Source organism: Protopterus annectens, chromosome 1.part1 (genome assembly GCF_019279795.1).
Source record: "Protopterus annectens isolate FY-2018-M chromosome 1.part1, PAN1.0, whole genome shotgun sequence".
Taxonomy (NCBI): Eukaryota; Metazoa; Chordata; order Ceratodontiformes; family Protopteridae; genus Protopterus; species Protopterus annectens.
The window spans coordinates 1809678738-1809691775 of record NC_056726.1 but is presented as its reverse complement, the minus strand read 5'-3'; the positions used below and the strand labels follow the sequence as shown (position 1 = coordinate 1809691775).

The window sequence follows — 13038 nt, the reverse complement described above, 5'->3', positions numbered from 1 at the left end:
TTTACGAATTCTAGGGAATCCACACATACTTAGTTGCTTATCCTTGAACCTTCTACCAGAAAAAGAAGAAGGGATGCCTCCTTCCCAGAAGATTCTGAATCCTCAGGTTCTGAGGATGAGGAAGAACACCATCATCCGCAAACCTTTCTTGAGTCTGATTCATATGATACTTCGTCTTCTCCTTCTCTCCTCAAACATTAATCCTTTGGGGTACTTTGCATAAGATGAAAAAGGCCTTTAATTGAGACAGCAAGGAATTCTGTCAGGCACAGACACACTGTAGACAGCTCCTTAACCTTCCATCATCCAGACCACTAACTATTCCCCTAGTACATGTAGTAATTGACAATGTCTTTGAGGGGATTTCTCTGCATCCAACTCTCTACCACCCGCCTCTAGAAGACAAGACTGCTTCTGTAGAGTGGTTGACACTTACAAGCACCTCTTTTAGAATCCTCAAGCTGACCCTTCAGTTGCTTCGACTAAGGGTGTAGCCAGACACCCTGTTCCAAATTACAGAGAAAGTAGACTGTTGGATAGGTTTTAGAAGAAAGGCCATATTTCTGTTACCCTCTGCATGAGATTAATTGCCAGTTTTAGTTGTTTAAACACTTAAGAGTCTCTAATAGAACAAATAGTTTCTTAATCAGAATCTATTTCTAACAAAGCCTTACAGCGAAACTTAAAGTAAACAGCCAGATCAGTTGTGCAGGTCATCTGGACATTCCAAAATTATGATGCATTGTATGCATCCTATAGAGCGGCTGCTACTTGTTATATCATTGTCAGATATGCCTGGCTGAGGACCCAGCCACACTCTGACCAGGTGAAGGGAGAACTCCTGGATGTTCCACTGGACATGGATTTTCTTTTTGGACCACCTGCTGAAAAAGATTTTGAGAAACTGAACAAATAGGGAACACAAATTAAAACTGTGAAGGAATTCTATTTATCTCCAACTCTTAGATGTAATGGAAACTATCCTTTAAAACGATGGCCCTTTCCCCCCAACAAGACAAGGAGAGGCCTCCCAGTGCACAGAGACCTAGAAAATCTGCGAGATGGCAACCAGATCAGTGCCCAAGATCTGGGGATTCCAAGCAACCTTTCCCCTTGGGGATCAGCTGTAATTATACACAGCTTCACCCCCCTTTTCCACACCCACCCTTCCCCTATGGCAGAAAGATTTTCTCATTTCTGCAACAATAGAAACTAATTGTCAGAGACCAGTGGGTCTTACACATCATAGGAAAGGATATTCTATTCAGTTTAGGGAAATGCCACTCTTCCTAGGGATGCCAAACCAGCAAAAGAACAGGAAGCTGTTCTCCATCTCATCCTCCTAGACCTCTTAGAACAAGGGTCCATTCAATCAGTTCTTGCAGAGGAAGATTGCACAGAATTTTATTCAAGAATTTCTCTTGTTCCAAGAAAGGAAGGCACCTGGAGACCAAGCTTAGACCTGTCAAATTTAAACAAGTTTCTGTATGTCCCCAAATTCAAAATACTAACCCTCCAGAAACTGCTGCCTATGGTCTAGCAGGGGTTTACGTGGTCAAACTAGATTTAAAGGATACTTACCTACATGTCCCTATCTGAAAGGTGTGCAGGAGGTGCCTACAGTTTGTGGCAGCAGGGTTACATTGCAGTTTTTTTGCATTACCATTTGGGTTATCTACTGTTCCCATAGTTTTCACCAAATGTCTGTTTCTAGTCATAGCCCATTGCATAACCATAGGGGTGCATATCTTCCCTTACCTGAATGACTGCCTCATAGAAGGAGAGTCTGGCCCAGGATTCCAGACAACCTTATAAAGCACCATGATGCTTCCAAAAGATGTCTTACACACTGAACCTCTGCAAGTCACAAATTCATGCCCAGACAAGAATGATGATAGACTCAGTGCAACAAAAAGCCTTCCTACTCCAGGCAGGGTGGCTTACCTCACCATATATTTCTTCATCCTCCTACCAAAGCAACCAGTCTCTGCAAGGGATTACCTAAGAGCCTTGGAATGCATCCCATCTTGCATTCAAGTGGCCCCTGGCAAAACTCCACATGAGAAAACTCCAGTGGTTCCTGAAAAACACTTAAGAACAACATTCCCATCTCCTGGACACCCTAGTACTTATTCCTCCCTACTTAAAAATGGAACTACCCTGGTAGCAAAACACCTTTCTGAAAAACTCTGGGACAGATTTCTGCCTGACAGAAATAGAAATGATCATCACAACAGACAGCTCACTTAAGCCTTTTAAAGGTACATGGCATCTGGAACCTAAACCAAATAAAGCTACATACAAACCAAAAATAAATGTTTCCAGTCTTTCTAGACATAAAAGCCTTCCAGGACAAACTGAACTCAGGAACACTACAGATATGGACAGAGAACACACCAGTTATTTGGTACATTAATAAGAAAGAACCCAGTCCTTGTCTATTGGCACAGGAATTGAAATTGACTCTTGTGGCATCTTACATCCCATGCCAGAATAATGCCCAAACAGACTCTTAGTAGGGATCTTCTGGACCCCAATGAATAGATGCTAAAAAGAGAAATTTTCATGGGCATCACTCACCAGTGGGCTCACCCCCATATACTTCTTTGCCTATCACTGTGTAACAGCCAGCTACAAAAGTACTACTCCAGAACCCAACAGACAGGGTCATGGAGAGTGGACACCTTTTCTTTCAAATAGACAGACCTCTTCCTTTATGCCTTTCCACCACTACCCTTGATCCTCTGAGTACAGATGAAAGTGAGACAGGCTGAGTATGATCCTCCTAGCCACTTTCTGGCCAAGGCAACACACTGGTTCTCCCTCCTTCTGGCTCTCAGCAAAGGGAGATACTTGATCCTTCCACAGGTAATAGACCTACTCACTCAGATAAAGAGGTCTCTGTCTTTCAGCCTCACCTGTCTATCCTCAAAGTAACAGCTTGTAGGATTGGCTTTTAACCACAAGCTAAGCAACAAATGCTTCAAAAATACTTTCTATCTTGAGAGAGGGAAGGGTACATAATACCAGGAAATCATACTTATCCAAAGGGAAAATATTTTCTTTTTGTTGCATAAACAGACACATTAGTTCTACAAATGTGGACATTACACTGCTGCTGGAATACCTTTCAAAAATGTTTCATCAAGGTCTTTCTTATTCTAGCATTAAAGTATTTGATTCATCTATCTCTGCCTGCCTTACCTGCAACCCTCTGTATTCCTATCCACCCTTGAAACGATTTCTACAAGGGGTGATGCATCTAAGACCCTCTCCAGAGGAAACCCTATCTGGGATCTGAAGTATGTTGTGGAATGCATATGTTGCTACTCTTTAAGCCAGTAGCTTCTGCTGCTTTAAAGATGCTCACTTAGAAGACCGGTTTACTGATATCTATTACCTCAGAGAGGTGGGTCTCAAGAATTGCAAGCCTTGATGTGCAAGGAACTCTGATGTTTTTCACAGTGGACAGAGTAACCTTAAGAACAAACCCTTGGCTTCATGCAGAAAGTAGTATCAGAACGCAACCTTATTCAAGCTATTCATCTGACAGTGTTCATTTCATACCCACAGAATAGAGCAGAGCAAATGCTGTATTCCCTGGATGTTCATTGGCAGATCAGATCTTGTCTAGACCATAATAAGTCCAAAAACAGAGTGGATCAACTACTAATAGCCGTGCAGATGGCAAAGAAGACAGACCAGTTTCCAAGCAGATTGTTTCCAAATGGATAACAAATTGCATCACTTTCTGTTATCCCACCATGTTAAACCTTTACAGGCTATAGTCAGGACTTACTTCACCAGACAAAGTGCAGTCACTGTTGCCTTCCTTAAGGTCATCCCTACACGTTATACTGGAAGCTGCCACTTTGACATCTACCCACACCTTTACTGAACATTAACATTTAGCCGATGTTTCAAAGTCTAGGAAATGGTTTGCCACTGCTGTCCTGCTCTCTCAGGAGCCATCAGACAACCTGTTCCCCTAACATGTAGCTTTGGAAGTTCTACCAATAATCAGTACTGTAGCACTGACTATGAAAAACATAGTACAGTTGAGTCACACTTATCATAATTGTAGATGCTCAAGTCAATCAATTTTGCATTTCAGTGACTTCCAATATGGCCCTGCACACTGAGTAATAGCTTCATTTTAACTCTCCCAGTGAGAAAACAGAAACTCAGAAAATAGTCAGTGAATTTGTCTTTTTGAGTAAATTTCAGTTATTAGCTACTAAGTGCACTGCCTGGATGTCAACAAAGAAGAAACGCAGAGAACCTGAATGAAAATCAACCACAAAAGGTGAGGAGAAAACACTGTCTGGAAAGAATTCTACAGCTGTTGAGCAAAAAGCAGTTCAAGCTCTAGCTTTGGTGAAAGACATGACTTCCAGTAATCTAGAAGAAAAAAAAGTAAAATGTGCTGAGAGCTGATTAAAATAAATGAAACATTGAAGAAGTCTATCAGCTCAAATAATACAATGGTGGGGAAAGTGGAAGACGCTTTAAATAGATATCCAGATGAGCAGATAAAACTGCAAAAATCAGATGATGAAATGAAGAAAAGGCTGGATGCCTTACCAAAAGAAGAGATGTTTTAAAACTGGTAGAATTAGACGACAGTGCAAATAGGGAAAACCTGAGATTTTCTGCTATACCAGAGAAACTGGAAGGAACAGACTGTATTAATTTTATGAAAGCACAAATAAGCAACTGGACTGATATTCTACAGCAGGCGTTGTTAATTGAAAGGGCACATTGTGTGTATGCTGTAAGCCTGGCCATGAGAAATCAGCCAAGACCTCTAATAGTAAAGATGTAATCTTATCAGCAGAAATAGTTGATTCTGACAAAACTGTGACAGAAGGGCAAGGTGCTAAAAGTTGGAGAAAGTAAAGTGTTTGTGGAAAATGATTACTCACTGTACTCCAGGCAGCAGAGGAATAAATGTATTCCAACAATCAGGGAATGTCAAGAAGCAGATGTGATATTCAAGCTGCTTTATCCAGCTAGCTTCAAAATATTTTTTTCCTGGAGGTGCAAATTCATTCTTTGATGCAGAACATGCTAAGGAGGAAATAGAAAAGATTGTCCAACAAAAAGTGAGCTATCAAACAGAAGGGGATTCTGCTTCTTCATCTGATAATAAAGTTCATAGAGAGACTGTGTCAGTGAAACCTTTTCCAGTGTTCCAAAGGGAAATGCTTGAGTGATAGAAAAAAAGCACAGAAGTTGACTAGAAGAACCAGGTGTACATTGGAATTGAGCCAAAGATTACAGTTGGGAGATGGAGACCAACAGGAAGAAAACCAGCATCTCAGAAATTAATGAACAAATATGGGATTACAAAGCATCAATCACATTTGTGAAAAATGACAGAACAAGAAAAAGTGGAAATATTGGACTTTTTTGACTTTATTAAACTTGTATGGGACTCCAAAGCATATGTCTTACTTCATGTCATTAATGTTTCAAATAACATTAAGGAGAGAGGAGGAGGAAGGAAAGAGATTTGTAGTAAAACAATTGTTTTTAACAGTATTTCTATAAGACATGACATATACACTGCATATTATATTGGTTATTTTGTGTGTAATAGGGATACTAAAGTAAACAGGTGCCCTTTTTTCCTGCTTTCTCTCTTTTTGTTCAGTTTTAAGAAATGTAGCCACTGCAGTGTAAAAGAAGAAAAAAAACTGGACAAAGGAGCATGATATAAGTAAAATTGAAATGCTTTTTCTAACTTTTGTATAGCAGGAATGACTAGGTTAAGAACTTGATCTAAAAAGTTTTAAGTGGAAGAAAGTGAATAAAAGAACATTACATTTAATGAAAAGTTTTCCTTTAGCAAATAAATGTTCACAGTGCAGCATGAGAAGCTTGTAGCTGAAGGCAACTGTATTATCTGGTTTTCATGTTTCTGTGATGACAAGCTGATAAGGGCAATAAAAACAGAATACTTTATTTCTTTCAGTGGCTAAAAGTAATGTTTTCTGAAAGCATTGGAGTTGTTTTCTACATCTGGGAGAGGAATAAGGATAAGGCAAAACAGACAGCATTTAGTGCAAGTATAAGCACAAGCTGTACCATAAAGCTTAACATGGATAACCTTCATTACAGGTCAAATCAAGCCTGTGAGTGTAGCTGTCATTCTGGGATAATTGTTCTTGTTTAGGAGGGTTAAACTTCATTATTTGAAGATGTACACAGTTTTGTGTGTTTGTATTAAGTTAATACATAATGGGAGTGCTTTGTAGATGTTTTTTGATTTTTTTTTAATTAAAAGAAAAAGCCTTATAAGATGGGAAATAGGTTCAAATGGATATGACAAGAAACAACTGTATAAAAGATCAACTGCTTAACATTAGTGTATGCATGTAACACAAAAGCTGCAAGTAAATGTTAAAAACTATTATGCATAACAGTTGGGAATAATAACTTCTTATCATAATGGCAACACTTTCCATATTATCTTTGATTGTGACTGGTCTCACGGGTATATATAAAAAAGAAAGAGTAGTGAACTGTATTAAAAATGCAGATTGTGAATAGCTATGCTTCAGGAGACACATTTGGAAAGAACTGAGCATGTGAATTTGATGAATGATGTCAGAATGGTTATTCAGCTGAATATCTGGCACAGAGGAAAAGGGGAATACTTATACTAATTGGTAGAGGAGCTCCAATATGATAGGAGAGGAAAAAAAGATAGTAATAGTAGATCTTTAGTAGTAAGGGGCTACTGGCAAGGGAGGAAGATTACAGTGGCATGTATTTATATTCCACCTAAAACTGCTTCATTGGAGCTTAAGAAAATTCTGGGAAAAATAATCAGCTGGGAATATTACTTATAGGTAGAGACTGGAATTTGATTTGCAACAATGATGATGTATCTGGGTGGGGCAGAAAGGAAAATATAACAAAAGAGGGTAGCTTTCTGAAAAAAATTAGGAAAAAATTTGGTATGGAAGATGTAAATACAGTAGTAGGAGCTCAGAGAGAGAATTTACATATTATTCCCAAAGCTACAAAATCAGGGATAGGGTAGACAGAAATTGTATTTCACAGGAACATGTACATTTAATTTAAAGTTTTGATACACATCCAATAACTATTTCAAGTCACGCATCATTAACAGCTAAAATAAAAATACAGGGAAATGAAATAAAAATGAGATACTGGTGCTTCCCCACCTATCTGTTAAACAGAGAGGAATTTAAGGAATGGGTAGTGGAATTATTTAGAAGTTATTAGGGAAGATAGAAATTTATTCAGAAAATATAGCTAGGGAATGGGATAAAATGAAAGTGTTGTTTAAAAATAGGATAGAAATAAAAGAAAAAGAGAAATGGTTAAGAAGTAGCAAAAATATTTAGAGGGATTACATAATAGGGAGAATCTCTCAGAACAAGAAGTGGCGCAATTGCAGAGTGCTAAAGAGAAAATAAGGGACTACCTGGATAATATTTATGAGTTTAGAAAGATTGCTGTTAAGCAACTGGTATTTGATAACTCTAGAGCACAAAAGCTTTTAGCACAACAGCTTAGGCAACAGCAAGTAGAAAGGGTTCTTGCCAAGCTCATGGAGCCTGTAGCAAGGAAAATAACCAGAGATGCTGTATAGGCATTAGAAATATTTCAAACATTTTATGAAAATCTTTGTAAAGCAGAGAAATGTGGAAAAGAAGAAAACATATAAATGGAGATGTTTATGGAAGAATTAAATATGCCAGGGTTAGAGGTAGATGAGGCACAATTATTAACAGGATAGGAGGAGGTGAGATAAATTTGGTGATGTATAACCAATCTACAGGAAAATCTCCAGGAATAGATGGTATTCCTGTGGAAGTTTGGAAGCTAGAAGAGAGGAAAATGATAACGATCTGTAAGGTTTATTAACAGTATTTAAAAGAAGGAGAAGCACCAATATCCTAGAAGAAAGCTGTGGTAGCTATAATACCTAAAGATGGTCAGACACAGCTTCATACAGACCCGCTTTGATTCTAAACCATGATTATAAACTGTTCATGTCTATAATGGCTAAAAGAATGGCAAAGCTGGTGCCAAAATTGATAGATATGGACCAGTGTGGTTTTGTGGAGAGGAGACAAACATTTGACAACATTAATAAAACGATGATCCAGATGGAAGCAGGCTGTAAGAGAATACCACTGTTTTTGGTGGGAGAAAGCATTTGACAGAGTAAGCTGGGATTTTATGAACAGGGCAATGGAAGCATTTGCATTCCCTGACAAAATAATAAGGTTAATTAGGAGAGTATATGAGGGATCAGAGACAAACATTAAAGTAGGGATTCCTCTCCGATAATGTCTGTTTGAACAGAGGAACCAGACAGGAGTGTCCTCTTTCCTCTCTGTTATTTACATTGTTTAGAAACATTGGCAAAGAAAATAAGGGACACAGAAATTCAAGGATATAATTGGTATGGCAATAAAAAATTGGCTTTATTTGAAGATTATATGATTTTGCACCTGATAAAACCAGAAAACGACTTATCAATGTTGTGGAACATTCTGAGGGAGTTTTCAAGACTTACAGGGTACATTGTTAACGAGGATAAAACAAAGGCAGTAGCTGTAAACTATGTACTCACTCACAAATTGGTTCAGCAATACCCATATTTATGGTGACATGATAAAATGAAGTACTTAGGAGTATATGTTAATAAGGATTCTGGCAGCTAAGGATATGTGGGAAGAATTAAACATAGGATAATACAAAAACTGAGAAATTGGAAGCTCTGTTTTATGGATAGCAACATACAACCAGTGAAAATGTGTTTATTCCCTTTAGTTTTATACATGGGTCAGGTATAATTTTATTAATCAGAGGAAAAGTTGTGGATAGCAATTAATAAAGAGTTGAAAGATTTTGTCTGGGAGGGAAAGAGGACAAGAGTCAAGTGGGATAAGTTGATCTTTCCAGTATAACAAGGTGGTTTGAGATTACCTGATTTGAAAGGCTATTTCATAGCTACACTGTTAAGGCTGCTATATACAGCACAATCAGAAAACAATAATCCAAAGTGGAAAAGGATCATAGGAAGTTACCAGGTTAATGGCCCTAAGGCCCTTATAAGCCTAGTCAAGAGTTTAGCCCATGCATAGACAAATCAGCACCCGATGCCCCTGTCCAGCAGGGACATGGGTGGAATCCCAGGGATGTATTTTCTATTTCCCATCCAGTTATCCAGGTTACACTTAAAAAGGGGTAAAGAGGTACTCTGCTTGATGTGGAGAGGGTGTCTATTCCATAAATGGGGGAGTCTCTGGGACATAAATCTGTCCCACCAACAAGTCCTATTGATTAGGTTCATAGGTTCATAGGTTTATACTAGGCTGCCTGCCCTAAGGCATTTATAAGCCTAGCCCAGAGTTTTGTGGCTTACGCCACCCCTTATGTTAAAAAATACTGTGCCCATTAGTTTGTTGTGCCTCTGTCCAGCAGTGACACAGAGATGATTCCCGGGGTAAACCTACGATCTCCCATCCACCGGTCAAGATTTCTCTTGAACATAGCCAGCGAGGTGCTCTGCCTCACATGGACCGGGATTTTATTCCACAACTTAGGGAGTCTCTGGGTGACAAATCTATCCCTCCAGCATGTCCTATTTATATCCGTGCTAAGGTTTAAGTCGCTTGCTCTAGTGGATCTGGTAGATTTGGATTTTTTGAGGTGGAGCATGTCCATTAATTCCGGGTTGGACATGGCCTTGTATGTCAGGCACAGGTCACCTCTGAGCAGATGGTATGCGACTGAATAGAGGTGGAGTTTCTTCAGTCTGGCAGCATATGACAGATTTTGGAGTCCCTTTATCCTTTTGGTGAGAAACTTTTGGGGTCTCTCTAATTGCTGCAGGTGTTGGGTGAGATACATCCCGAATGGGGCATTGTACTCGATCATTGGTCTGATAAGTGAAGAGTACAGGGGAACAATGACCTCACTTGATCTGGATGTGAATCCCTTCATGATCAGGTGGGCATGTAGAAGGTTTTTCTAACCACTTTAGCAATGTGAGTGTCAAAAGAAAGGCCACTGTCAACCTGGGTCCCCAGGTCCCTGATAACCTCTTCTGTGCTTAGTGGATTGCCACCTATATGGTAGCTTGGGGTTACCTTGTTTTTCCCGAAGGGTATGACTATACATTTTTTGGCATTTAACTTCAGGCCATGGCTCTGGCACCAGCTATCAGTTTCCGTGAGACCCCTCTGAAGAATATCTGTGTCCGATGTACTTTCCACTATGGCTCCCAGTTTGCAGTCATCTGCAAACTTTGTCAGCCATAGTCCTCCTATGTTTGCCTGTACTTCTGAGAAGTAGATGCCGAACAACAGGGGGCCAAGGACTGAGCCCTGTGGGTCACAGACCAGGCTGACGCCACATGTGCGGGTTATTTGAGTGGAACTTGACTTGCGAATATGCAGCAGTTCCATCAAGGTGTGGTCCGAGATCTTCTTGTATGCTAGACAGAGGTCACCTCTGAGGAGTCTGTATGAAACAGAGTAGAGGAATATGGCTTTTAGCCTATCTGTGTATGGTAGATTTTTGAGGCCCTGAATTCTCCTGGTGAGGAACCTCTGTGGTCTGTCCAGCTGCTGCATGTGCTTTGTGAGGTACTTGCTGAATGCGGTGTTGTAGTCAATAATGGACCTTATAAGGGATATTATGACTGCCTTGTCTCTGGATGAGATACCCTTACTTATGAGGTGGGCCATGTAGAAAGCTTTCCGTACAATGAAAGTAACATGGTGGTCAAAAGTCACGTTGCTATCAATCTGGGTGCCCAAATCCCTCATGACTGACTGTGTGCTTAGGATGTTGTTATTAATGTGATAATTGGTGGGGACATCACTCTCCCCAAAGGGGCTGATTTGTTTTCAGCTTGAGGCCATGTTTTTGGCGCCAGTCATTTGTTTGGTTGAGACACTCTTGAAGGATGTCCACATAACTAGGAGAATTGATGACAGCTCCCAGCTTGCAGTCATATGGAAACTTGGTCAGCCATAGCCCACTGGTTTTGGCCTGCACCTCAGAAAAGTATATCTGAAATAACAGAGGCCCTAATACCAAACCCTGGGGTACGCCACTCGATACAGGACTACTGCTTGAGGTGGCTTCCCCTATTTTGACTAGGTGGGTTCTGTCAGGGAGCCAGTTAGCTGCCTATCTGGTAACATACGGATTGATGCCTAGTTGAGAGAGTTATCTATTATGCCTGAGTGGGGAATGGTGTCAAAGGCTTTGGCCAGGTCAGGGTAAGCGGTGTGCACTGTCTTCCCCTCATCCATGGCTTTGGCGACTGTCTTAAAAAAGTCAACCAGATTTAACAGACATGACCTCACCTTGACGAAGTCAAACTGTGTGGGATCGAGTGTTTGGAGGTTGCCAATGTCCTTGTTAATGAAGTCCATCATAATCTGTTCCGTGGCCTTGCAGATCAGGCTAGTTAGGCTGATGAGTCTATAATTTCCCAGATCGGTGGACACTCCACCTTTGTGTAAAGTGATGACAGTGGCTGTCCTCCACTCAGCTGGGACAAAGCTGGTACTCAGGCTTTGATTGAATAGGGCACCTAATGGTGCTGCAAGTTCCTGCCTGAGTTCATGTAAGATGCAGCCTGGAATGTTATCGGGTCCCATGGAGGCTGTATTTTTTGCCTTTAAGAGAGCAGTGATGACCTGATCCCTAGATATAAGGGAGGGGCAGTTACTGGGAATGTCTTGATTTACTGATGGGGGAGACAGAGGGGTGAAATTTTCACTGAATCTGTCAGCCAGCAAATTTACTATATCTACAGCATTTGTAAATGTGGTGTCCTTTACCACCAGTTCTGAACAGATCTGGGTGCTACCTTTGAGATTACGGACATATGTGAAGACGGCCTTATGATTATCTCTAGTAGATGTAGCCAATTTGGACTTGAAGTTTGCTTTGGAGGATTTCACTAGAGCTTTATTTGCTTGTTTAGGGTAAGGATAAATTGCTTCTAATTGGCACCTGCTCCTTCTTGATCCTGGACAGCAATTTTTTTCTTTTGTTATAGAGTTTGTTTATTGCAGATGTCCACCAGACAGGTGTACTCTTCCTTGCGGAGGATAATTTAGTCCTGTCAGGTATTCCTGATTCTATTCATCTGTATAAACGTTTGTATAGTAATTTGGTATACTTTTGGATACTGGTGCCAGTTGCTCGAGAGGGGGAGAGGGATGTGAAGCTGTTTATACCATCCCTCAGGAGGCTGTAATCATCTTTGGAAAATATTTTTTTTGTTTGACCCTAGCTAGAGGGGGGGGGGGGGTTGGAGGGAGATGGTGACTTCAAACGTGACTGCTTTATGGTCTGATCTTACAAGGGAGGATGATACTGTAGGGATGCTGCAGTGGTTACTCATGTTGGTTAATATCAAGTCCAAGATATTATCACCTCTTGTGGGGTATTGACTAGCTGTTCCAAAGCATTTGCATTGACAAAATCGAGGAATCTGGGCATTGCTGTTCTGGCATGAGTAGTTCTTCCAGTCTGTGTTTGGGTAGTTAGTCACCCAGGATCAGGGTAAAGGGTTGAATCTTGATAGATTCAAAGAGGCCTAGATAGGCAGTTTGGGCATCTTGGGTCAGATTTGGGTGCCAGTAGCTAGCTATGATTTGTATAGGGGTCTTGTCCATGGTTAACTGCACCTGGAGTGTCTCCTGTGAGTCATATTGTTTGACCAGCCTGGAGGTGTGTATGTGTCTAATATATATTGAAACTCCACCTCCTTTGGCTTTACTACTCGCAGTTTGGGGTCTGGATGTATGATAGGATGAGTAACCAGGTATGGCTGCAGTGCTGTCCGCAGCTTTGGACCAGGTTTCTGTGACTGCACAGATGTCAGCATTTTCCAGTGTTAAGAATGCTTGCAATGAGTACAGTTTCATGTGTAGACTCCTAGCATTTAGCGGCATGACTTTAATTTGGGTTTTGTTGACATTTTTATGCTGAGAGTTTTAACCTCATCACTTCTTCTAAAAAAAG

The 13038-nt window shown here is 40.5% G+C and overlaps 1 protein-coding gene across 1 annotated transcript in view; it reads left to right on the top strand.

Moving 5' to 3' along the window:
• TRIT1 (tRNA isopentenyltransferase 1) overlaps nucleotides 1–13038 on the top strand; it is a 1178366-nt gene that overhangs the window by 161142 nt on the left and 1004186 nt on the right. The window lies entirely within an intron of this gene.